Genomic DNA, 24,356 nt, shown 5'->3' with positions numbered 1-24,356 from the left:
TGCCTCTCAGGAGCTAAAATCTCTCCCTCTCAATAAATATTTCCTACTCTTAACCTCCATTGTTCCTTAGAATTCATTATTTGAATTTGGGGAACGTGAACTCGGCTTATCTGACATCTAACAGTTTGGGAGTTATATTATTTCTCCTTTATCACTTGGAGGTCTTATGCCAGTAGCTTTGTATAATATATGGTGACTTGCTAGCCAGTGAAACTGTGAAACCTTTGAAGCTATGTCGCTACTTGGAGATCAAGTACCCTACCCTTAAAAGACAAGGGTTTTTTCAAAAGAAAAAATGTGAAAATGAATAACAGAAGTAATTATTAAAGCCCATCATCACTTTATCTAATATGTCTTCACTAAGAGGATCATTCTTAGTGACCCACCAAATTTCTAAAGCTAGGAAGTCCTTTAGTATTTGAGAGTTGATCCTGCCTGCTGATAAGGACATTTGCTGTGAACTTTTAGGAGAGGCTACAGATCAAAAAGTGGCAAGTGTTCCTCTATTGGCTAGCACCATAACTAAATGAATTGATGAAATATGGTAGCAAAGGACATTGAGTCACCATCCAGGTTCATTGGTCTACCAATGTTGAAGAAAAAGAAACAATGCTTGTTTTGTGTGATATTTTTTCAGGAGGATGTGTATGAGGATAGGTTATGTGCACTTTTCTTGCAAACCAAAATCACAGCTGCAGAATTATTCAAGTCCTTGAATGACTACATATCAGGGAAACTGAACTGGTCATTCTGTGTCAGTATATGTGCAGACAGAGAGGCTACCATGATGGCATGGCTCAATCAGTTCAGTTCTAGCAAATCCACCAAAGACAGAGTAGTTTAAACAACAGAAATTTGTTCCTCAGGGTTCTGAAGCCTGAGTAGTCCAAGATCACAGTGCTGCTTCATTTCCTGGGCAGGTTGGTCTTGTTCATCTACAGACTGCTGTTTTTGTACTGTATCCTAATATGAGGAAAAGAGATCGTCCAATTTCTCTTCATCATTGCCATGAAAGGGCACTCATCCCATCACGGGGTTCCACCCTCATTGAAGAGGGGCATGGCAGAGGAAAAGAGCTCATGGAGCAGTGAGAGGAAGCAGAGAGAGATCAAAGTAGGAGGGAGACTGAGAGACCATCCAGGCTGCACCTCCAGTGACCTTCCTGGTATGATCAAGCCTCAACTCCCAACATCATATTTAGCTATAAACTCATCAGTGGACTTACCCACCAATAAGTATCATGCCCCCATGATCTAATCACCTCCTCAAACCCTACCTATGATCCCATAAGGCTTTGAGGGTTCATATAGATATAAACCACTACAGTATGTAATGGGTCCAACAGAGTGCTTGGTACATAATAGGTGCTCAATACATAGTTTCTGTTTTTGTGTTTGGTTTCTAAGACTTGATGGATGAGCAGTATGTCACATGCCTTCATATGATTTGTTCAGACCTGTTCTGATACTCGCTAAAGTACTTATTATTTGCCAACATGGAAAAAATTTGCCATTACAGAACTTCTAACAAATGTTCATATATTGGAGACTTTCCAGTGTAAGTCTAAATTACTCTTTGTGAATCTCTGCGCAATTTCATGTCCTCCAAAATTTCTGCACCTTCACTACATTCACCATGTGAATTCTCAAAATAGGCTCAAATAATTGGAGAGCAAAGAACTTCTTATTGCTAACAAGATTGGATTTTGCCTCTCACAAGCCTAATTATCTCTCTGCAAAGCACCCTCTTGTCTCTTGAAACAACTACTAAGAGTCCTGCTTTTGTTTCTCAGATATTCACTTCAAAGTAAATGTATATAGTGAGTTATTACTTTTTAATTCACTACTGTTATGAGCACAATCATATATATAAAGACTTTTTTGGAAGAAATTTGTTTTGTAGGCTCCTAGGTTCATGAGTTTTATTTGAGAAGATACTCAGTGAAGCACATTTCTATCCTCCAGTCCTAAGTTTTCATATATTCTTTTGCCTCTGCAGATGGTTTATAAGTCAATTGGCCATTCCCATATAATTATAACTTTTCTATTGGTAAAAGAAATGTTACTGCAAATTTTGCTTTCAAGAATAGTATAATTTCCCAAAGGTGCCATGATTAAAGACCTAGAATATCTGTCTCTACTGTCCTTCTTTCACTTGAGATAGTGAAAATAATATTTGGGATAAGTAGAAAAAATTTCAAAATATTAAGGCTATTTCTGAATTACACAAAAATTTTATTATTTAAAAATCTTTCACAGTGCCTCTGTTGAGTATCTGTTAAAATCATTGTCTGTTTGGGTTTAACAATCCAGGATTCACTTAATTGAAATGGCTGTGCTCATTCTTACTTTGTTTGCTATTTCTAATCCTACTGTGATGGATAAATCATTTGGTAGACATACCCTTAATAACCTTTAACAAGACCTCAACTGTAATCTGTCAGAATTATTCCCTAAATATAATTTTATTCTTCTTTTGCTGCTGAACATTTATATAGCAATGAGATGTTAATAATAACTCAAAGAGTTGGCTGAGTTTTAGTATATTTTAGAAGGAACATTTACCTAAGTGGAAGACTACGATTTAAATCTGATATTCTAAGGACATCAACCCTCAGATACTTCTCTAGAAAAGCCATTTTGGAGAGATTTTTGAAATTTCATCTTGTTTAAAGAAACCATATCAATGCTGATGATATAAGAATGACTGGAATGTTTTTTTCTTCTATTAAAGATGTAACTGTTCTGCATTTCCTCACTTCATATTTCACAAAGCCACCTGCCTATTTTCATGGACTAGATGCAATTAAATGTCATCTAGTATGACTGATCCTAATACTTTGCCCTTAACAACCTAGTTACTTATACAACAGGGCTTTCCTTCTGGAAGAGGACCAAGTTTGTGTATAGATTTCACCCACTCAGCTTTTTTTCATCTTGGTTTGATTTTATTCAGATCCAGGAAAGTGTAAGAATCTACATTAATCTACGTGTATGCCTGCCACAGACTTCTTTGATTCTACTTCATACTCTGTAACTCTAGTTTGAATTTTAAAACCTCACTGACATTAAGAAGAAAAATTCTTATCTACTGGATGTTATTTAAAAAGTGATTGTTTCTTTTCTCACAATTTTCATAATTTCCAAATGACCTTTTAGCTATTTGGCTATTCATTTTTTACTCAGTGTGTGTCTTGGATCTGGACTTAAGTATTTCCATGCCTTGGATCTCTTTTTTCTTTTTCATGAGTCTTTGAGATCTCATTTGGGCATAGAGTTATAAGTAAACACCTTCAAAGTAAGTTTAATCTAAATTTGAAATTTAAATGTATATCTATATTAAAATGTCCTTACAAACTTGTTTTGGTCCCTCTATAAAAGGAAGTGAGCCTACATTCACAATTTGGCTCAGATGTTGGAGTTGGTAATGCAAGAAGGTTATAAAAAGTTTTACTAGTCATATAACAAGCCATTGTAGTGAGGATACGATGGGTCCTACGCAGGTTCAAAAGTGATTTGAAAGAGAGTAGCTTGGAAGTGTTATAGTGGGTAGATACTGGGGCTTCAATGAGAATTGCTCTGTGTGGTTTGAATATCCTGTAGGCACCACAGGAATGACAGCCTTTCTTAGAAACTTGTTCACACGTGGGGCAAAACAAACAAAAAAAATAGAGAGGAGAGACTTATATCTGTCAGTAAACATCAAAAACTGTGATCATGCTCTATTCCATACCATGTCCGAATAAACACAAAGTACACATTTGAATGTATTTGCCTACACATGCTATATATACCATATATTCCCATAAGATTTCTGTGCATTGCAGGGACTTATGTGATTGTGATTACTCCAGCCTCACAATTCTTGCTCCCTCCCTTGTATTTTTCACCTGATCTCATCTTCCAAGTCTGTATCTTTGTGCTTCAGTTGATAAAAGTCCAGAATTCAGTTTTTCATAATTGAAAAAGGACTGAAACAAAAGATGTCACCTTAGTCGGAAATTTACATTTATGGTATGCTATTCTAAAAGTTTGATAATTCAGAAGAGAATAATGAAGGATTAGTATTGATAAGAATTTACCATACCTCTTAGTAGGCAGAAATGCCTACATAAATTCGGACTTTAAAAAGCAAGTAGTTTTTTTTGAATGATTTTAACACATTTGTCTGCTTTTGATTACATGAGATTATAAATATAAATAATTTGGTAAGCGCACACACACACACATACACACACACACACACATACATAGATACTTTCCAACAAATACTATCTGTGGATGGTTTGATGATCTTGTTTTCTTCCTTGGCCCTAAATAAAGAAGTATCACATAAACTTGTCTTAGATTCAGGAGGTTCAGAAATGCTGATAGTCATCTTGGAAAGTAAAGCTAAACACAAAAGACTTCTTCCTTAAAATTTTAACTTTTCTATAAAACTCATTAAGAAAAGTTCTTAAAGAAAGTATCCAAATTTTTCTCTTCTAGTCTAATCTGTTTTATTCCACTCAAAATACACTCCAAAACAAACCCAGAATCATTTTTTTGTTCCACTAAGAAATATATTCATATTCACTTTCTCACATTTCATTAGAAATGTGGGGTTGGGAGGTAAATTACTACAAGGATAATGTCAAGTTGGAGTCATGAGTTCAATTTATTCATAAACATTATGCTTCTGATCCCCACTTGTGATAGTGTCTGAGCTGAGTTTGTATGAAGAGTGATGGGTGTGGAAGCCACATATTGTGCTGCGTTCTTGCCCACTCCACTTCTGGGTAAGATTCTTACTATAGAGGTCTATCTAATAAATGCACCTGTTACAGCTTTGCCTTAGTTAATCAGAAGCAATTTGAATAATTCAAATGTAAACCTTAAGGTTTCCTTCCTATTCACATATAAGATGTATGGTTTTAGAAAAAGCTTGTCAGCCTCTCATAAAATGAAATAATATTTTGCATAATGAAGGCACTCCATAGGGCCACCCAATACTAAAAGTATTCAAGATTAAGATGGATCTGCCTCACTCAAATTTGCTAAAATATTAGGTGGTTATTTTAGAGAAAAAAGGGTAGTTACAAATGTACATTTATATACCCTAAAGAAAATATTATACATCTGTGATTATCTTTTTCTCCATTAATTAGTCCTCATGAATCAATGTGTCTTCATAATTAAGTATTTACCTTACTCTGTCCCTAGAAAAAGAAAAATCATTATCAACACAGATGATGTATCTTCAGATATCCTTTGACCCAAATTAGAAACAGAGACTGAGTAAAACAGTTTATACCATTCTGTACCATTTCTATAAATATTGTGTGGCTGTAAATAATTGTGACCAAACTCATGTAAAATAAATCAGTTCTAAGTCACCTTCATCAAATTTTTTTTGAGACAGGGTCACTAAGTTATCCAAACTTATGGTCTCAAATTTATGATCCCCTTACTTCAACCTCCTTTATTCCCAGGATTATAGACATGCACACTGCACCCAGCTGTGATATTCAGAATGCAATAATTAAAACCAATAACATTTGCCTTGGGAATCCAAAATTTTCTTTAGACTTCTAGAATCAAATATCTTATTTGAATTCTTGCTTAATTATTAATGATGTTTGGCAAAGCACATGTTCTGTTTGCCTCACCTTACTTATTTCCTAAGAGAAGATATAAATACCTACATCAATATATGTGAGAATTTATTTAAATGAAGTGATTTTCAGAAATAAGCAGAGCTTAGTGCCTAATTCATGATAGCACCTAATACATAGTTATCATGATGGTGTCTGACACAACAAGTATCAGTAAAACGTAATTATATTTTTAACTTGGCACTAACTAAACTATAGGATATTTTCTCTCCACTTCCAAAACTACATATTTTGAACCAATACATCAACTTGGTATCAAGATAATTTTAAACCTGTTTGATCTGTAATGTTCCAATGATATCTTTTATATTTACAGTATTTGTCTCTCTCTCCCCTCCCCCCTCCATGCTCACATACACACGTTGCAAAGAAGTTGCCTCCAGAAAAAAGGAAGAATATTTATTATTCTTGCTCTGAGAATGTTTTTATTGTAGAAAATATACATATATTTATATGTGTACTTATGGAGAGTTTATGTTATACAAAGGTTGATCAAAAATACAGTGTTTGTTTAAATAAAAAATTTAATTGCAGTAAAAGACACATTGCTATTAATCTCCCTCAAAATACTCCTCCTGAGTTTGAACACACTTATCCCATCAATCTTGCATTTTCCAAAGCAGTTCTGGAAGTCCTCTTTTTTGAGTGTCTTTATGAGTTATGATCAAACTATGGTGAATGTTGCCACTGAATGCCATCCAAAAGAAAGGCAAACTTGTAAGAATATTATGGCATGTCCTCATCCACATTATTCACTAAATCTGGCACCATGTGACTGCCAGATGTTCTCCAAAGTTAAATGACCAGGAAAGGTAAACGTGTTGAATCAATTGATAACACTTAGCCACGACAGTACAACTAAAGACATACATGAAAGTGGACTTCCAGAACTGCTTAAGAAAGTGGCAAGAATGGGGGGACAAGTGTGTTTGAAGACAGGGGGAGTACTTTGTGGAGGATTATGTCTTTTAGTGTAATGCATTTTTAAAATTTATGTATGCACTGTATTTTGTGATCACTCACAAATTTGTTATAAAGCTTTTATCCTAAGGTACATGCCAAAAAAGAGTTGAATTAAATTTTCCCTCTGATATAAACCTCTGTGATGTTTAATTTGTGAAAGTGATTGAGATTATTCATGAAACAATTAAATTCTGGGCAAATATAAGAAACTAATGATGTAGGGTAATAACTTGAGACATTCTTTGGACTAGGAGACATGATCCATCTTTCTCCTTTCCCCCCAAAAAAGATGCATAAGAAAAGGAAAATAAATCTGCTATGGAAACTCCTTAACATTACGATTCAACCTCTCATTAGGGTTTAGCAAAGGGTAATCGAGGAAGTGACCAGAAATCATCAGAACTAGTTCTTCCTGTTTTCATCTATGTCCAGACCAGATAAAACTACCATAAAGGGAGGAAGATAATTGAGAACATTTGGGCATCACTTGTTCTCTAGGTTTTGCTTCCATTCTTTAGGCTAAATGTAAGTGGGGCGGTCTTTGAAGTAGTTTCTGGGCACGTTAAAGGGGTACACAATTGACAAAGACTTAAGAAATGCCAAAAGAATGAGGCCAGAAGCTGGATGAAAAAACCAATTACTGTGAGTCTACAGTTGGTTCTTTCAGCTAGAATGAGAGGCTGTTATAGCAGCAGATAGGTATGGAATGGTGCTTGCCAGGGACTGGTGGAGGATATGCTTATCAAAGAAGAACACCACTCCCCCGTCGGCCGGGGAGGGGTGGGAGCCACGAGGGAGGAGGCAGAGGCGAAGCCAGGCGAGGAGCCTCGGCCTCTGGCCATGTCTGAGCCGCTGGGAGACAAGGACCATCCAGAGCACACGCGGACACCGAGTGCCGAGACAGCACTGGCCATGGCGCTGAAGTGGATTAATAAGGACCTAGTGATTTGGTCCGTGACCCTCCAGCACAATGTTCTGCAGGTCCAGTTGGGGATGACATGTTTCATTGGCAAGCAACAATTATGGGACCTAATGACAGCCCACATCAAGGTGGTGTATTCTTTTCGACAATTCATTTTCCTACATACTCCCCTTCAAACCAGCTAAGGTTGCATTTACAACAAGAATTTATCATCCAAATATTAACAGTAATGGCAGCATTTGTCTCGATATCCTGAGATCACAGTGGTCTCCTATTTTAACTATTTCTAAAGTTCTTTTATCCGTTTGTTCACTGCTATGTGATCCAAACCCGGATGACCCCCTAGTGGCAGAGATTGCACGGATCTGTAAAACAGACAGACAGAGGTACAACAGAATATCTAGAGAATGAACTCAGAAGTATGCCATGTGATGCTACCTTAAAATCAGAATAACCTGAATTATAGCTGGAATAAACTTTAAATTACTGTTAAAAAAAAAGAAAAGAAGAGGAAGAGGAAGAGGAGGAGGAAGAGGAAGAAGAAGAGGAAGAGGAAGAAGAGGAAGAAGAAGAGGAAGAGGAAGAAGAGGAGGAGGAGGAGGAGGAAGGGGAATGCCACTGTGGACCAGATAGTGAGGGCTCCATCATCTAGTCACTAAATTTCAATCAGCTTTTCTGAGAGTGACTAGAATCAGGTGGGCTTTGTGTTTGTGTTTTTGGCATTTATGTTTTGTATTTTCTTTTCTTCAAATGGAGTGAGTTTTTTATAGAAAGAAAATTCAGTTGTAGGAAAGACTAGAGATAATCTTGGCACCCATGGCATACCAGGAAGTTTGAAGCCAGGCTTAGAAAACCTAGGATTCTAATACAGACCTTATGTCCCAGAGCCAAAGGCAGAAAGGTCAAAGTCAAAGTCAAACCCATACTCTATACCACAGAAATAAAACAATTTTTGGAACTGAAGTTCTTAATAATTTAACTCCTGTTATTTCCTATTCTACCTGAATGATTTTATCTACAAAACAAGTTACATATGTTGATTAATAATTAATAAATATTTCCAATTTTAAGCCAAGGGACATAGAGCTGAATATCAGTACTTCTCATCACCTTGACTTGATTTAATCCTTCCAGATTCAATAAAACTTATTAGTTACATTAATGTCCTGAGTCTAATAAAGAAAAAAGTAAGATGAGCTCCTATTAGGAAATTATAGAAGTAATATACTAATCACAAAAATCACTAATACTAGTCTCCAGTTCACAAGTGGGAGAAATGAAAGGCACATTGGTGCTAACTCATCTCAAGGACATGGAACTAGGAGACAATATGCAGGGAAAAGATGAAAGGCAAAGCAGGTAGATTAATCTTGGTATAAGTAATTAGAATTAGAAGCTAAGCAAAGAAGAACCCAAAGCAATTCTTAAAACTTGCTGAGATGCCTTATTTATGTAAATATATATCAAACTAAGAGGTCAGAACACTACTGTAAAAGGCTCCTTGGGAATATTCTTAGTTATCTAACTTACTCTCCCCTATACACTGTGTTATGAGACAAAATGTCTCATAAAAATTTAACTTTCTTTGAGAAACTGGTATGTTTCTCTTTTTATGTGAGTAATTGAACTCAATCTTTTTGTTTTATTTGTGTGGAAAATAAACAAAGTATATCTACTCAGTTTTTACAATTAGAGTTTTTCCCCTTGTGTCATCTTATTTTCAGAATCACATACTTTAGTGAAATAAATATAAACATGAACCATACAGTCGGTGCAACTTTTGTAAGCCCTATAATTTACTTGTTACTAGGAGAGTGACTGCCTAGTGAATAAACTGAAGAGCTAAGGATATGATTCTCATTCATCTCATCTTTTAAAAAGCCATTATTCTCCACAAAACAAAAGGGAATGAAAGATTGCTAGATGATCAGTCTTTTCAAGTGAAATTTGAATTCTAGACTCATACTGACAAATCATTGATACTCTTCATTTTATCTGCTTAAATACTTGGGATGAGTTGAAGCGATTCTTCACATTGTGCTCCTTAGACCTATCTTTCTCTTGAATCTGAGTTAGTTCTTCACTGAAAATATGTGAACATGGACCCAAACCATAGAACATAATATATAGTACAGACAAATATTTTAGATGTCTGTTTTGATATATTCTTTGTCCTAAGGGTTAGAGCAAATTTGACACATGTACCAGATATTGTTGCCTTAATGATTAAAAATAAGATTTCAAATCTTTTTCCATTAAAAATCTGAACATCTCCACTAATGCCAACTTTGTTGGGTGCTTCTTCTTTATTACTAATGAATGGCTACTAGCAACATTTACCATTCTGTGTGCTATGTGCCACACGGTGAACTAGATGCTTTTAGTATATTTCCTTTGTGCATGCTTAGTACATTTAGTACCTTGTTCATAACCTTCTGATAGAACTTAACTTTATAACTTGTTTTTTGTGGCTGAAGACTTATCAAAGACTTTTTAAGGTAGCTAAATAATTCTTTGATACTTGTTAAGTTCTAAGTGTATTGTGTAATTTTTCTGGGATAAACATTGAAATTCCTTAACCCCAAACACATTCATGCACATGCACGCATGCACACACACACACACACACACACATGCACACGCACACACACATTGTTCTGGAAAGAAATTAAGAGAAATGAATGGATAGTGAATATACTTTTTGGACCAAAAGGAAGAATAAATGCAGGTAATTAGTAGATAACTAGAACAAATTAAATCTCAGATGGAATAATACTGAAGCCCTGTTTCTCAGCCTAAAACAATATATTTCCAAAGAAAACATTCCCCAAAAAGGTAAAAATTTTCAGAATGCCTTCCCACACTTCATAGGAATTGGAGATCAGCAAAGTACTCTGCTACTCTCCAGGCTAAGGCCCCAGATTTGGAGGATTTCCCAGATCACATCAAACAGCAACACTGACATCTGCTGGAAATTCGTACTCCCACAGTTTCTGCAGTTGGTTAAACAAAACAAAACAAAACCAAGTGCACAGGGAAAAAAAATGATAGAAAATTGCCAAAAAAAAGAGAAATAACGCCCTCTAAATCCAAAGAAAATGTGAACTTGAACAGTCTTAAGCATTTAGCATTTGTTTTATTGAGAATATTATTTTGGCAAACAAATTTTTGGTGATAAATATGACCATAAGTTTATGATTCAGAATAACTAATTCTTATACAAATAAACCTTAGCATGTCCAAACAAATGCATGTGATATTTTTAAGCAAACTACAATACAGATGTCTGTATGGGAGAGATTACCTAATTTTTATCTTTTTTTATAAATAACATCATAAGTGCTCTCTGGAATATAAAAGTCTAAATCATTTTGAGGCCTCAATTTTCATAGACACAGAAGAATGTTTTGACAAATGGCTATGCTTTCTATTACTATTCGCATTCTCCAAAGATTCCTTTCTGTTGTCTGACGTGTGATACTAATTAGGTATTTGGGGAGTAATCAAAATGAAGAATCATAGAATTCCTTCAGTTTGCTTATATATAAATTTAAAGGATAATCTAATGCAAAACAGCTTTTCTACACTCATTTTTCATTTACTAAAACTTTTATTAAAAGAAAAAATGCTGATATTTAAGGAAATTGTTGTTTCATTTTTCAGGGGAAAAAAATCTGTATAAACTGTTATCTTTCAAAATTAACTCCTAACTTCCTGGCATAAATCTTCCCTGTTAAAAGACGTTTGTATCTTCTTCTAAATTGACATTACAAGTTCTCCTTATAATTGACATAATAAGTTCTGAATTTCTCATTTTCTATTGCTGTCTATTAAGTCACACAGAAACTTCACTGCTACCTTTTTGTTCTCCCTCTTTCTTTTCCACCTCTATATGCAGCCAGTTACACATCTCTTCTATAGCTTACACATTTCTTTCTGTCCCCATAGCTGTGGTATTTATGTATCTCTCAGATCTACAATTTGTGCTGGGAGCACAACTGACTGACAGTCATAGTGCTTCCTGCCTGACTTCACTATGGCATGCATACCAAAGCCTTGCTTCTTAGGTGCTACTCCCACTAATTCAGACTCAGAACAGCAAGACGCTAAGTTCTTTATTTGGGCATTTTGGTTTGGGTTCTCTCTGCTAGCCTCACTGGAACTTTCCTGAAATTGTGTTGCAGTTTGAAATTCTTCTTACCTTATGTTTTTCCTCCCCCCTTCTTTCACAGATGTCAGAGCTATAGGATGTTTTGACACTTCCTCCCCCTTTCTCCGGCTCCTCTCCACGAAATGACTTGAATTTTTATTCTTTCTTGGCATCCACTTCTTGGGAGATTCCCAAGTAATATAGTTTCTAAATCATCCTGATGTCTCATAACCAGTAGCTGGCTGTCCTGCCTCCAGTTCCGTCTTCACAAATCCTCTGCCAGTGGTAACCACAACGTTTCAGCTTTATACAACTCCCTCTGAAATTGCAAACTTTTGACTGAGGTTCAAGATGACTCCCTGATGACTTCAATCTCTGCCTTAGCTTCTTAATTTGGCCCTCCCAGCCTCACATTTTCTGTGTTGATGATAACAAATGTGTTAAGGCCTTCACTCAGGTCTTATACTCATTTCCCCTATGCCTGAGCTAAGGTGGCCTCATTTGTCTGATAGAAGCTTCCCACTTTGCTTAAATACAATGGCTGACCTGGTTGCCACTTTCTCTACAACTTCCCATATTGCCTGGGGCTCACTTTATTTATTTATTTACTTATTTATTTATTTATTTATTTATTTTTGTACGGGGGATTGAACTCAGGACCTTGTGCTTGCGAGGCAGGTGGCAGAACCACTGAGCTAAATTCGCGGGCCTTGGGGCTCACTTTAGTACTGGACCTTTCCAATCACCCTTCCTCCTCAGTACTTCTAGGACTTGTACATTGCTGCCCTTATGCTTTCCTCTCCATCACAGCTGTGGTCTTTGTCAACACAGGAACATTCCTTTATTTATTTCTTCTCCATATCCCAGTGCTAACATATACTTGGATCAGGGTAACCAATAAATATTTATTTTTATTTGAAATTGTTAGGCTCTTATAATTCATTAATTTACTGTCGTTAGGAACTCTTAAAATTTTAAAAAAATGATTGGTTTGTTCAAGTGTTTTGCAATCATTAGAGGACAGGATTTTTTGTACTTCAGGGAAATGAGAGAAGCAAACAAGTGGTCGTCTGGAATGTTAGTCATTTTAGGGCTGAAGGAACATCTTTCAGTGAGAATTAATTCATTCCTTATTGTAAAACTTGAGAGAAAATATAGAAAATATTAATACTAAACACAAAGATGTTTAAATATTTTGGAGATCTAATTTATTAATCTATCCTTATCTATACATATTTGAAATAGGATTAATAAATTAGTCGTTTTTGGAGTTCTGAAAAAATCTAATGAGGTAAATATTTAGGGAATTTTCTGCATGCATATTTTAAAATATTTTAATCATGTATGCGATGGACAATGGCAAATGAGAACATTTAGAAAGATATACACATTATGTCAATCCATCCAATCAATTCAAGGCAAAGAAAATATCATTGGTGCATACAGGACCAAATTCTGGATGACTATTACATTTTGATGTAACCAATTTAACGTTTGGGTATTGGACAAGAAATATTCTTCATTATATTTATCAGCATGACAATACTTTAGGAAGTTGCAAAACAAAAAAAACAACCCTGGAAATCCAGGGGAAAAGAGTGAAGTTGGGGGACTTCGTGTTTCCACAACCACAGACCAATCTTCTGGCCTCTCAGTTCTCCATTTCTCCTTGGAATCAGTGACCTTTCTCTCTTCTTCCTCTGATAGTCTGCATAGATTTTTTACTGACAGTCATTAGCTTGTATTTTTTTCAACTATTTGTTGATCATTCTTCTTTGAGTTCTTTAAGCATAGAAACTTAATTTAAATTCATCTATGGTTTTCAATGTCTAGACAATGTATGACACAGACTATAAATGTCTATATAAAGGGAAAGAGGATGAGGAAGGTTGGAAGAGAAGAATGAGATGAAAGGAAGGAAACAAAATAAACCAATATAAATTGAAGTGATTTTTCTACAAAGTATTTTGAAGTATTTAAATCTCATCAGTTATAGAATTGAAAAACTTGTCTTCAATTCAAGGGTTGCTAATTAGACATGAACTGTTTATAGAACAATGGATTGGCTTCCTAGACTCACGTAAATCCCTTAAATAAAGTAATTGTTCAATATACCTTTTCACAGCAAGGAATCTATTAGGAGCTTAGGCTGCCTAAAATAATAATCACAGCTTATAGCCCTGTGTGATATTATAAAGTGAATGGGGAGGAAGAAAAAGAAACTTACCAATTGAAACAAAATGAGTATGTTAAAAAGCACTCAGGGTATAGGTCTATTTTCTGTACAAATCAATGTCCATTGCAATTCTTATAACGATTCCCAAGTAAATGGTTCATATTCTTCATGTGCTCTGTTATTAATACTAATTAACACAGGCTTGATTTGCTTGGAAAAGAAATACATACATAAATAAAAACCAGTCAGTAGATGAGAAGAACATTTGCATGCAAGACAACAGACGCTCGGGTTTAGATTTAGAAATATTTTAAAGATTATAGAAAAATTACAAAGGTATGTTCTCTCTTTTGCCACAGATTACTTACAAGAAAATGTTCATACATGCTTCCAACACTCCAACACATATCAAAATATTCTTTCTTATATTTTCTCCATAGACAATGAATTAGGTAATCACATTTTTCTACTGAAGAAAAGAGGATAGTTTTAATTAAGCACACTAAATTGTTCTATTTGATGGTATGTCAAGTGGATACAGAGTAGGGTGTAGGCTGGGAAATACATTTATTTCCCCAGATTTTTCAAAGAATGTAAAGTATTGTGAGTTTGGCAACATTTCTAGATACTTCATGGCTGCCCTGTTTTCACAGTCTGAAAAGCAGAGTACGGAACAATGTTCCTAATCTGCATTTTCAATCAAAGTTAGGAGGGAGATTTAATTAAAAACTTAAGGAAACAACCGAGGCCTATTAAATACAAAACATGGTTTAGGCACTGAGTACTACACCGAGATGAATAGGACTGGCAAACAAATACCTATCTTTGGAGAAATTCCAAATCATATACATCAAAACTATACAAAACAGAACAAAACGAATACAAATAAAAGCAATACACTGTGAGAAAACAGAGAGAAATAATTACTGTTATCTCATGGTGTCAGAAGGGAGAAGGATACTTTTGGATGCATTGCCATATATTTGGCAGGAAGAATGAGTCAGCATTTAATGCTAATGTAGCAGGAAAGTGTATGGCCATTAAGATAATGTGAGGTCTCCTTTAGTTCATACAGGTCTGTGTTCAAATGTCACCTCTTGGATTGCTGCTTGTTCTTACCCTATAATTAATAGTTACTGTTATCTGCTAGCAAATTTCAAAGTATTATGCACATTTTTGGCTTCTGTTTATACAATTTTTATAAATAGACTAATTCTAGTGACTCAGAGTACATAGTAGAGGGAGGGAGTATGTGTGGATAACCACCTAAGTAAACAGATTTGATTGATGAATTTAAAATAGAAATCCGTGCTTTAAAGAAAATGAAAATGGCATGATTTAGTCACACAGAATCTAGTTAAAACTTTAGAGAATTAAGACTAAAGATTAAAATTAAGAAGGGTTTTATTAATATCCTTTTGGTATTCTTCATTAAAACAACATTTACATTTTACTGATTCAGCAAGATATTTTATGTAATTTTTCAACTAACACTGATAAATTAAGTTCATGTTTTATAAAAACATTATAATTTAATAGTCTAAATTTGACAAACTGACTTACCTAAGTGAAAGAAATGAAGTAGGAGATAACACAAATCAATTTAAAATGAAAAATACAAGAATAAAATATGAAGGAATTAAAAAAAAAGCAATGGACATTTACTAAAATGTCTTTTGAAAACCCAGAAAATTAAAGTTTCCTGGAATCTTATCATTAAATTTTTCATTCATTTTGATGTAAATCAGTTTCGAAAATATGCAACACTCTGAATGTAATACTTTTATTCATTTTCTAATTATCAAAAAATAGGTTATTCTTGTTTTACTATTAGAAAAAAATGCTACAATTAGGAGTAAGTTCCAATGTGCTACTGCATACTAGGGTAACTATAAATAATAATAATGTACTATATGTTTCAAAAACCCAGAAAAAAGGATTTTGAATGTTTTCCTATAAGGGAAGGATAACTATTTGAAGAGGTAATTATGTTTACTCTGATTTTAAAATATACAATGCATACATGAATAAAAACATCACAATACACCCTATTAATATGTATAATTTTTCTGTTTTTATGCATCAGTTAAAAATAAAAAAAGCTTTAAATGCTGCAGTGAAATTATTTGTATTACACTATCCATATGTATTGTTTCAATATTCAGGTTACATTTTAAAGATAAAACAGGGCGGTCACATCATTTTATTGAAGAAGAGAAACTAATTTTCATTTAATCTGCCTCTTTACTGTAGAGTATAGTAACAGACTCTTGTAGATTAAAAAAAAACAGGTAAAGTGAGTAATCAAAGGAAATTACATATTTTATATAACGTATTTTAGTCATTTTAAGGTTCTTACCATTTATCCCTATATTTCAGAGCCTGGTATATTGCTAGATTCTTAGTATATGTTTGCTGAGCTGAGTCAATGTTAATTAAACATCTAAAACAAGCTTATGATAAAATATAACATGGAAATATATTAGTGTCCCTCAGGTGTTATTGGGATTTTTAAGAAATATATTATTTAATGGCATGATTTTTATGATAACGCATCCTTTGTATCATTTTGAGTACAGTATAAAAATGTAAAAGGGGATTCGAACAGTTAAGTTCAGATCTGTTTAAATGGTTAATTTCAACTTGACATGGGTTAGGTAGGGTCTGTGGCCATATCAACCCAGAACAGGAACCTTGCATATGAAGAAATAAAATTTTTCAAAATGAATAAAAATGTGCTGGATTCTATTTTTAAAATACTCACCAGAAAGGAAGCAATGAGCAAGACCTGTTGTGGGTATGGTGGTAAATTACAGGAAGATAAAGTTTCAGAACTACTGAACAGAAAAGATAGAAGTACAGAGAGCACAAATGGATAGAGATAGTGTGCACCCACCTGCTTTCAAAGGGATGTATGATGCCAGAGTTAGGATAAGAAGTTAAAGATTAAAGGAGGTGATTGGTAAAATGGGCAAAATACAATAGTCATCATAGTAAACATTATTAATTACTAGTTATATGCCAGACACATTTTAAATACTTCAATATGTATTAACCAAGAAGTTTCCTCCATGGGGGTTAAATCAGAATGGCTGGAAGTAAGAGACAAGTATTAATACTTTCAAAGATCACTGAAATAATTCCAATCTGCAGCAAGCTCTGAAAATCACAACACTACAAGATAGGTATTTCTCTTCCTGTTTTATTAAAGTTGAAATAGATTCACAGAGAAGTGAAGGGCCTTCCCAAAGTTTAAGTGCAAAGGCATTGAGACATGAATCAGGTGCTCTGATTGTATACCCTTTGATCTTAACCACTGTAACGTCTCTCTAATGCTTTAGGAGCTTTGCTTTCTGTGACTGTAAAAAATTCTTAGTGCCTTTCTTAAAAATAATCATTTTAGGAAATTACACCTGTGTAGTTTCTGTTTCCTACCAAAATGTGTGGCTTGGCTTCCCATTCACAAGGTTGTGGAAATCAGCCCTTCTCTCTGCCCCTATCACTCCACCTTCCAGATACTAGTATTTACATTTATCTTCAGAGACCATAGAAGCCCATGTCTGGAAATTGGTTGGACTTGACAGGAAAAGACCTGGAGGCAAAGCAAAGCAGGAGAAATGTGAGGCCCTTCCTATTACTAAAGCCCCTTGGCAGGGTCCAGGTTTTTACAATTAGGTGTCAACTACTGAGGCTGCTTTTGCTTAACCTCTGCTGTGGGCTTTTGGTTCCACATCTCTGTTCATCTTAGGATGCCTGAACTTATGCTACATTATGGGATCTCACAAGTCTAGATTTTCTGCTTAGCTTCGCCACTCTCTCACTACATATAATTTCCTCAAGCGGCATGTACTCTGTCATTCTAAGTGAACTTTGGAGATGAGCCTATATTTTAGTTGTGACTTCACTGCTCTAACCTTAAATTCAAGTATGTACTTCTGCAGACAGCTCACCTATTTCCAGACTCTGAGAGCCACTCTGACTGCTTATTTATAAGTCTATTATGACTATAATCGGCCTTCTCCTGAGAAAACATCCTATCTGCAAGGGCAGTCTTGGTCACAGCTATCCCGATCCAAGTAATTTGCCTTTCAGTTATATTTTGAGGGTACAACTCAACATCCAGCCCTTTATGGAACCTGCATATTTCTTGCCAGAACAGAGTTAATTAATCTGGCCCTGGAGCCTCAGGTCACATAAATGTGAGACCTTCCCATAGAGGAGTGGCTGCTTTTAAAAAATTTCCCCAGAGATATACTGATGACCATTGCACAGGTAGCACCTGGAATAATTAGAATTTCCCTCCCGTGAAATTGTGTTCGTAGCAGCAGATCACACATCAACCCAAAGCTGCAGTTTAACCCACTGCTGAGCTCTTTGAAGTTCAAAGATCAAATATGCAATATTCCAAGTGTCCACCAAGAGGCAAATGTGACTGAGAGTGGCAGTTAAAATTTACATAACCTGGTGCTCCCAACCACTATGAATAGTTTCAAGTTTATTCTAACTTTTGTCATGACAAAGCTCAATGAGGAGGGAAAAAAAGAAACTGAGCACACTTGATTCAGCAAGTATTTCCAAAAAGTCCTAACAGGTTGCTAATGGTAATAGATTTTATATTTCTGGGTTCTACTTGGCCACTATTACATTTTTCAGAAATGAAAGAAACAGGCCTTGTTCTTCCACTTCCTAACATTTAATTGGTAAAAGAAAAGCAACATGAACAAAGAAAAAGGTATGTGACAAAAATGTAGAGGCTTGGAAGTCTTAGATAGTGAGATCGAGTCAGATTCCTTAGAAGCAGCAGAAGATAAAAAGCAGAGGGCCTTGCCCTGAGCCCCTTGCCACCTTGATGCGGTGAGCAGGTTTAGCAGCAGAACCTGAAAGAGTTCATGAGCCCCAGGTCAAAGTTCCCCTAGTACACACCTAAACATTGCAGTCCTGAGGCCCAGTGCACTTGGGGTCTTGTGAGAACAGGGAAATTCTAAGGGGGAGGCTGTGGCCCTGTGTGGCCTTGGCCAACAACATTCTGGGATATTTCGAGGTTTACCACCCACCCCAACCACTGTGGCTGCCAGAGCCCTTTCCATCGATGTGGGGCTGACCACCCTAAGAGGGACAGTGCCAGAGCCTGGGATAAGGACGGGGATGGCACAGGGGCCACATTAAAGTCACTTCAATAAAGTATTATCATAGTCACAGGTCAGGAGAGCTCAGAGCAAATCTTTTCATTTTTAAACATCTAAATTTCATTTTTTTTGTTCTCTTCATGTTGTCAACAGAATCAATTTTGAACATTTAAAAGTTATGTCCTAGGCCAGTGGTGGTGAATGTATGGCACACGGGGTGCAGTGGGCTGTATCAGTGACAGCTCTAAAAGGTTTGCCATCACGGTCCTAGGGTCTATTATAAAGTAGTATTTCTAGCAAGTGATTTTGTTCCCGTAAGTGAGAAAGAAAGTAACTACTAAGAGAGGATCACGTGAGCATAGGATCCCTAGTTGGCTCTGCAGCAGTGACACCTTCTGAATATTAAGTATTGTTTGGGGAAAAAAGTATCTCACATACCACTTCTAAAATGCATTCATTTGCTCTTATGTTAATAAAGTTTCATTTAGAGTACTAAAAAGTTAAAATGGCTTTTTGTTATAGTTTCTTTGTTCAATTAGAAGATACCCAAAATACTATCATTAATTGGAGAGTCAATGTCTTTATGTACTCAAAAAAAGTCATGGCCCTTTGCTTTAAAGAATCATCTCCATGCCAGCCATTTTCTTTTCCTTGAAAAGCTTCTAGAATAAGCTGCATCTGCTGAGAACAACAAAAATGTCCCATAGAACTCAAACAGACATGGAACTGTAATTATAAATAATGGACTTCTGATTCTTGCAATAAGTTTTCAGGGAGAAAAAAAGGGATCAACTTTCAAAGGAAAATTTGCAGCCTTTGACCAAATACCCAGTGGCTAAGTCAACATAAAGCAGAACTAAAAGATCAAATATACAAAATTTCTTTCTAATGGAACTTTGGTCTTCATTGGCTATCTGTAGATATTGTAACATGAAAAGTCTGTATAAGATACCAAGCCCTTACTTCAAACAAAATATTTTTAAAATTTTAAATTTTTATTAGTACATGTTTTCAGTACATAATGATTGCATTCGTTGTGGGAAGTTAATCTATAGTGCATGCACACATACACATATGCACACTTAGGAGTTAGGTCATGGGTTGGCTCAGTGGAATGTGTACATATACTCTTTTATCCTTCTGAAGGAAGTGTCATCATGTGTTTCATTACTGAAACAGTTTCTTAGATTGGCTGATTTCCAGTGCTAGTCAGCTTGATCACTCAGGGAAATAGCATTTCTTAAAAGAAAGACAGTGATCTAGAATTGATGTCTTTTTTTGTTGTTATAGTTTTCTTCTTTACATTTAAGTTAGCACTTAAGTGTCAGCAAAGGGCAAGAGTTTTCAGAAAACACTGGGCATAGGATGGGAATACATCTGATTTGGATACTCGGTATCAAAAGATAATTAGTGAGACAGAAGTAAAGGCCTTCCTTGCAATCTATTAACAACAGATAATGAAATTATCAGCTGTTCCTAAAGATGTACGTGCATGCATACATGAAATGGACAAAAATACTTTACTATTCAATCTCAGATACACAAATATACTTAAGAAAGAGAAGTTTTATTAGGGCAATTTCACTTTATTTTTCCATACAGCAAAGTCAACTACTGCAGTAATAATAAAATAAGCATAAAACAAATTGGAGCCCAAGACAAAATACATAATTTTAAGCAACTACAAGCGGAAAGTAAGTTGTGATTACATAATAGTAAAACCAAGCACATTTGTCCTTTCAGCAGATGAAAATGGTAGGGTTGCTGATAAGTGCAACATTATTCCCCAGCTGTAGTGGAGGCTGGATGGACTAATTCATTAAACAAGTGCTCATTATCACAACCTGCTTTTTGAGTGCTTCTGCATTGAAAATTAAAACTGTGAAATTAGAACTGTGTTTTATTTTTTCACCTGCTGAAAGAACAGGACCCTACAGCAATTAAAAACAATCACATAACAACTATAGCTACGGTGTGCTGTTTGGTTTGCCTGTTTATGCTTTAAATTTTGTGAAAGTCAATACTTGTTTTGAAGATTTCTTTTTGTGAACAATAAACCACTGAAATTGGCAGAAACTGATTTGAATAATAGATGTCCTTGTATAGTTCTTTCTCTCTTTTTCTTTTTGAAGTTTTAAACATGCAGTAGCTTTGAAAAATGTAAGGAATATTTGATCCATGATTTCACCTTAATGGTCGAAGTACCTGCTATTTTTGGTAATGATCTTCAGGCAGATTTGGCCCAATGGAGTTTTTGTCAGTCATGAGATCTTGGAAGGATGACATATCTTTCCAGCTGAAAATATCCTGGCAAACTACAAGCTGTCCACAAAAAGCAAAGCAACATGTTTGAAGGGGTATGGAGTGCTAACTCTGTGCCACTTTTGCAAGCAATTTTGCTCAGTCTGTCATTTTATTAGCCTTAACAAAACTCCTTGTAATTATAGACGTTTTTATTCAAAATAAGATCTTACTATTATACAGGTTTCTCTCTTTTGACTATATACAGAAGTGCAAAAAGTCAACCTTCTCTCTAGACGTCCCAACATGCTAAATTGCAGCATTAATCAACCCTCAAGAGTTTGCACACACACTATATAATTCTCATTACGTAAACTTTGAGTATTTGGATTATCAACAAAAAGTCCCTTGTTCTATTTATTGATTATGCAGCTTATTTATAACAAGGCCTGATATTCAGGGATTTCAAAAATATTAAACAATACTTTAACATTTGAAATGGATACAGTAGAAAATAAATTTTATTCTAATATCTAGGATCTAGATCTTCTTATAATAACTAATTACAAACAAAATAAATCATCAAAATATTACTCAATTGTCTGCCAGGATTGTTGCAATAGCAACAACTTAACTTCTTACTTAGCAATGATTATATATTTATAAGATATTCATATAAAAGATCTTTGTTCTTTTAATGAAAACTAGACAAGAACTAACAATGACTGACATTCTTACACTATAATATTAAATCAGTAAAATATAAATCATTTAGTTAACAATAATACAAATATCCATATGACACTACATGAAATTCAAACTGAGTATGTTATGAAGGAAAAACTACTTTAATTTTTTTGTATTTTGAAAAATTCATCAGTAAAATCTAATAAAACAATAGTCTATAAACTGAAATGGTATTTGTTAATAGAAAATGAAAATCTAATAAATGTAGGAAATGAAAAACTACATTTTAACAAGAAAAATAAGTAATATTCTATAATGTAACTAACTACAATAACATGTGAAGTCACCATTACTCTCTTAACACGATTGAAATTACATTGGTATGGGTTCCAACCCGTAATGTAATAATCTAAGGCTTTAATAGATGTACAGTACAATCAGTAAAATCAACACATCAGTCTTATATTAGAAAGCATCTCTCTCAAGCATAAAAACTTGCAGTAAACTTGGAAGTATGGAAAGTTCTATAACTGAACTTTCACTTCTCCCATTCCATACTATAACTACCAGTGACCTGGCCCGTACTTCAGCAGTTTTTAGAACTGCTGAACAGAGCAAAAATATCCTTTACTAGCTGCAACATCCAAACCACAATAAAAAAAAAAAGGAATTCCTTTGGATGAATCCATTCTTAAAAACTGAATGTACATCTATTTTTTTTTAATTTTGTAAAAGGCTTTCTAAGGCTATAAGCAGTTAATCTGAACAGAATAAAACAAAAAATTACATAGAAAATTCACCCATGTACTTTACCCATCCAATTACTAGGTTAATTAAACATTTGCCATTTTCATATTTTGGTTTATCATGCATCGATGATAGTGCTGCTTTCTTCTTTAGAGTCACTATTCTGAATGTGACTTAGATGAAGCATTTAAGCAAACGTGAAACCATTTTTTTGCAAAGCATTTATAGTCTTTTGACTTTTGACAGAGGCTATAAATAGAAGCAAAATAATTTCCTCAAACATTTTTTGTTATCGTGTCTCAGAAATGGCATATCCCTTTTGAATAACATGTTATACAGTATAGTATGCATAAATATTACACTACAACGCATTAAAATAATTTTATATATTTATCTATTATATATATATCTCCAGTATGTGAGTTTATCTGTACTGAGAGTTTGTGTTGTGCTGTCTATTGTTACTGTAGTTAAATTGGCCATTTCTGAGACAGCTTTGGTTTCCAAAAAAAGAAAAAAAGAATGGTGCCCTTTGATTAGTACTAGCAAATAAGCAACAGAATGTGGCTCTGAAAACAGTAACACTGAAGAAATAATACTCTAATTGATGTACAGTCTATGGCACTTCATGAGAATCCTTGACAACATGGTACTTAAAGCCATGATGTGCTTTAAAATATACAGTTGTGGTTTTGCTTGGCACATTCATCTCTGTCAGATCCCTCCCTCACCACGTCTTACAATCTATTACATTAAAAATATTACTCTTAAACAAAAATGACTGTGCATGCACGCTCTCATCTATAATGGCAATTTTAAATACAAGGTGCACCTTTGTTATTTGTAAACCTTGAAAGAAATAAACTTATTTTTAAAAAATTATATCTTGGTCTACAGACGTACCAATACATAATAGAATCATGGTTACACCATTGTCTGTCTTTTCAGGATGGCATGAATATATAGGAAACTAATTAGGTATGCATATTTTAATGCATAACTCTGTGCTAGAAAAGAAAGACAATGTTGTTCTTTTAGACAGGAATATCACCTCAGCACAAATATCAATTAAATGTACAAAGTGTGTAGGCAACAGTGTGCAGTGGATTTCCATGTTGTCTTTTCTTCTGCTTAACATGCAATATGTGGATGCCTTGTGGCTGAGGGATTTTTGTGTGTGTTGCTTGAAGGTATATACAATATGGCTAATGACCTCGTCCTTTATTCTAACCAAGCACACTGTCCTTTCCTCTTTAGTATGATCTACAAGGAAAAAAGACATAATTTGTGTTAAACCAGAATTACTAAATGCAGTTTCCAATACAAATTTAATATGAAAATTTTTTTCTTATAATTAAAGTGTGTTTACACATGTTATTACATTTCAAGTAAAAACAAAAACCACTCACCACTTGCAAATGGGTAAATTTGCCTGTTAATGGGTAAATGGATATTTGTGAATGCTAGGACATGCAATTTAATAAAATTATAGACTTTTCTCAAAAATTTCCTATTACTAAGCTAAATATAGTTGCATAATCAAGAGGCATAATTTAGCAGAGTTCTTTTTTTTAACACTATCCTTGTGGAGCAGAGTTTACACTCATTTTACTTTTTTTGTAATGTTTAATAGGTTTTTCAGAATGATTTGGCTTACAAAATTAAAATTCATGGAAATATGATATTTTAAG

General features: G+C 34.6%; 1 protein-coding gene and 1 pseudogene across 25 annotated transcripts in view; one reads left to right on the top strand and one right to left on the bottom strand.

The window, feature by feature from the left end:
* Window positions 1–7,350: 7,350 nt before the first annotated feature.
* LOC106007651 (ubiquitin-conjugating enzyme E2 D3 pseudogene) lies at window positions 7,351–8,303 on the top strand (annotated as a pseudogene).
* Window positions 8,304–20,538: 12,235 nt separating this feature from the next.
* The window catches only part of Mbnl1 (muscleblind like splicing regulator 1), a 198,643-nt gene continuing 194,825 nt past the window's right edge, over window positions 20,539–24,356 (bottom strand). For all 25 annotated transcript variants that reach the window (XM_087186370.1, XM_087186381.1, XM_087186371.1 and 22 more), the window contains one exon: window positions 20,539–23,928. The gene's annotated coding sequence lies outside the window, so the exon portion shown is untranslated. The remainder of the gene's footprint in view (window positions 23,929–24,356) is intronic.

This window comes from Heterocephalus glaber, unplaced genomic scaffold (assembly GCF_053883595.1).
Source record: "Heterocephalus glaber isolate CG9 unplaced genomic scaffold, H.glaber_assembly_v1.0 deba00001504, whole genome shotgun sequence".
NCBI lineage: Eukaryota > Metazoa > Chordata > Mammalia > Rodentia > Bathyergidae > Heterocephalus > Heterocephalus glaber.
The sequence above is the reverse complement of the archived record's forward strand: the minus strand, read 5'-3'. Positions and strand labels throughout refer to the sequence as shown.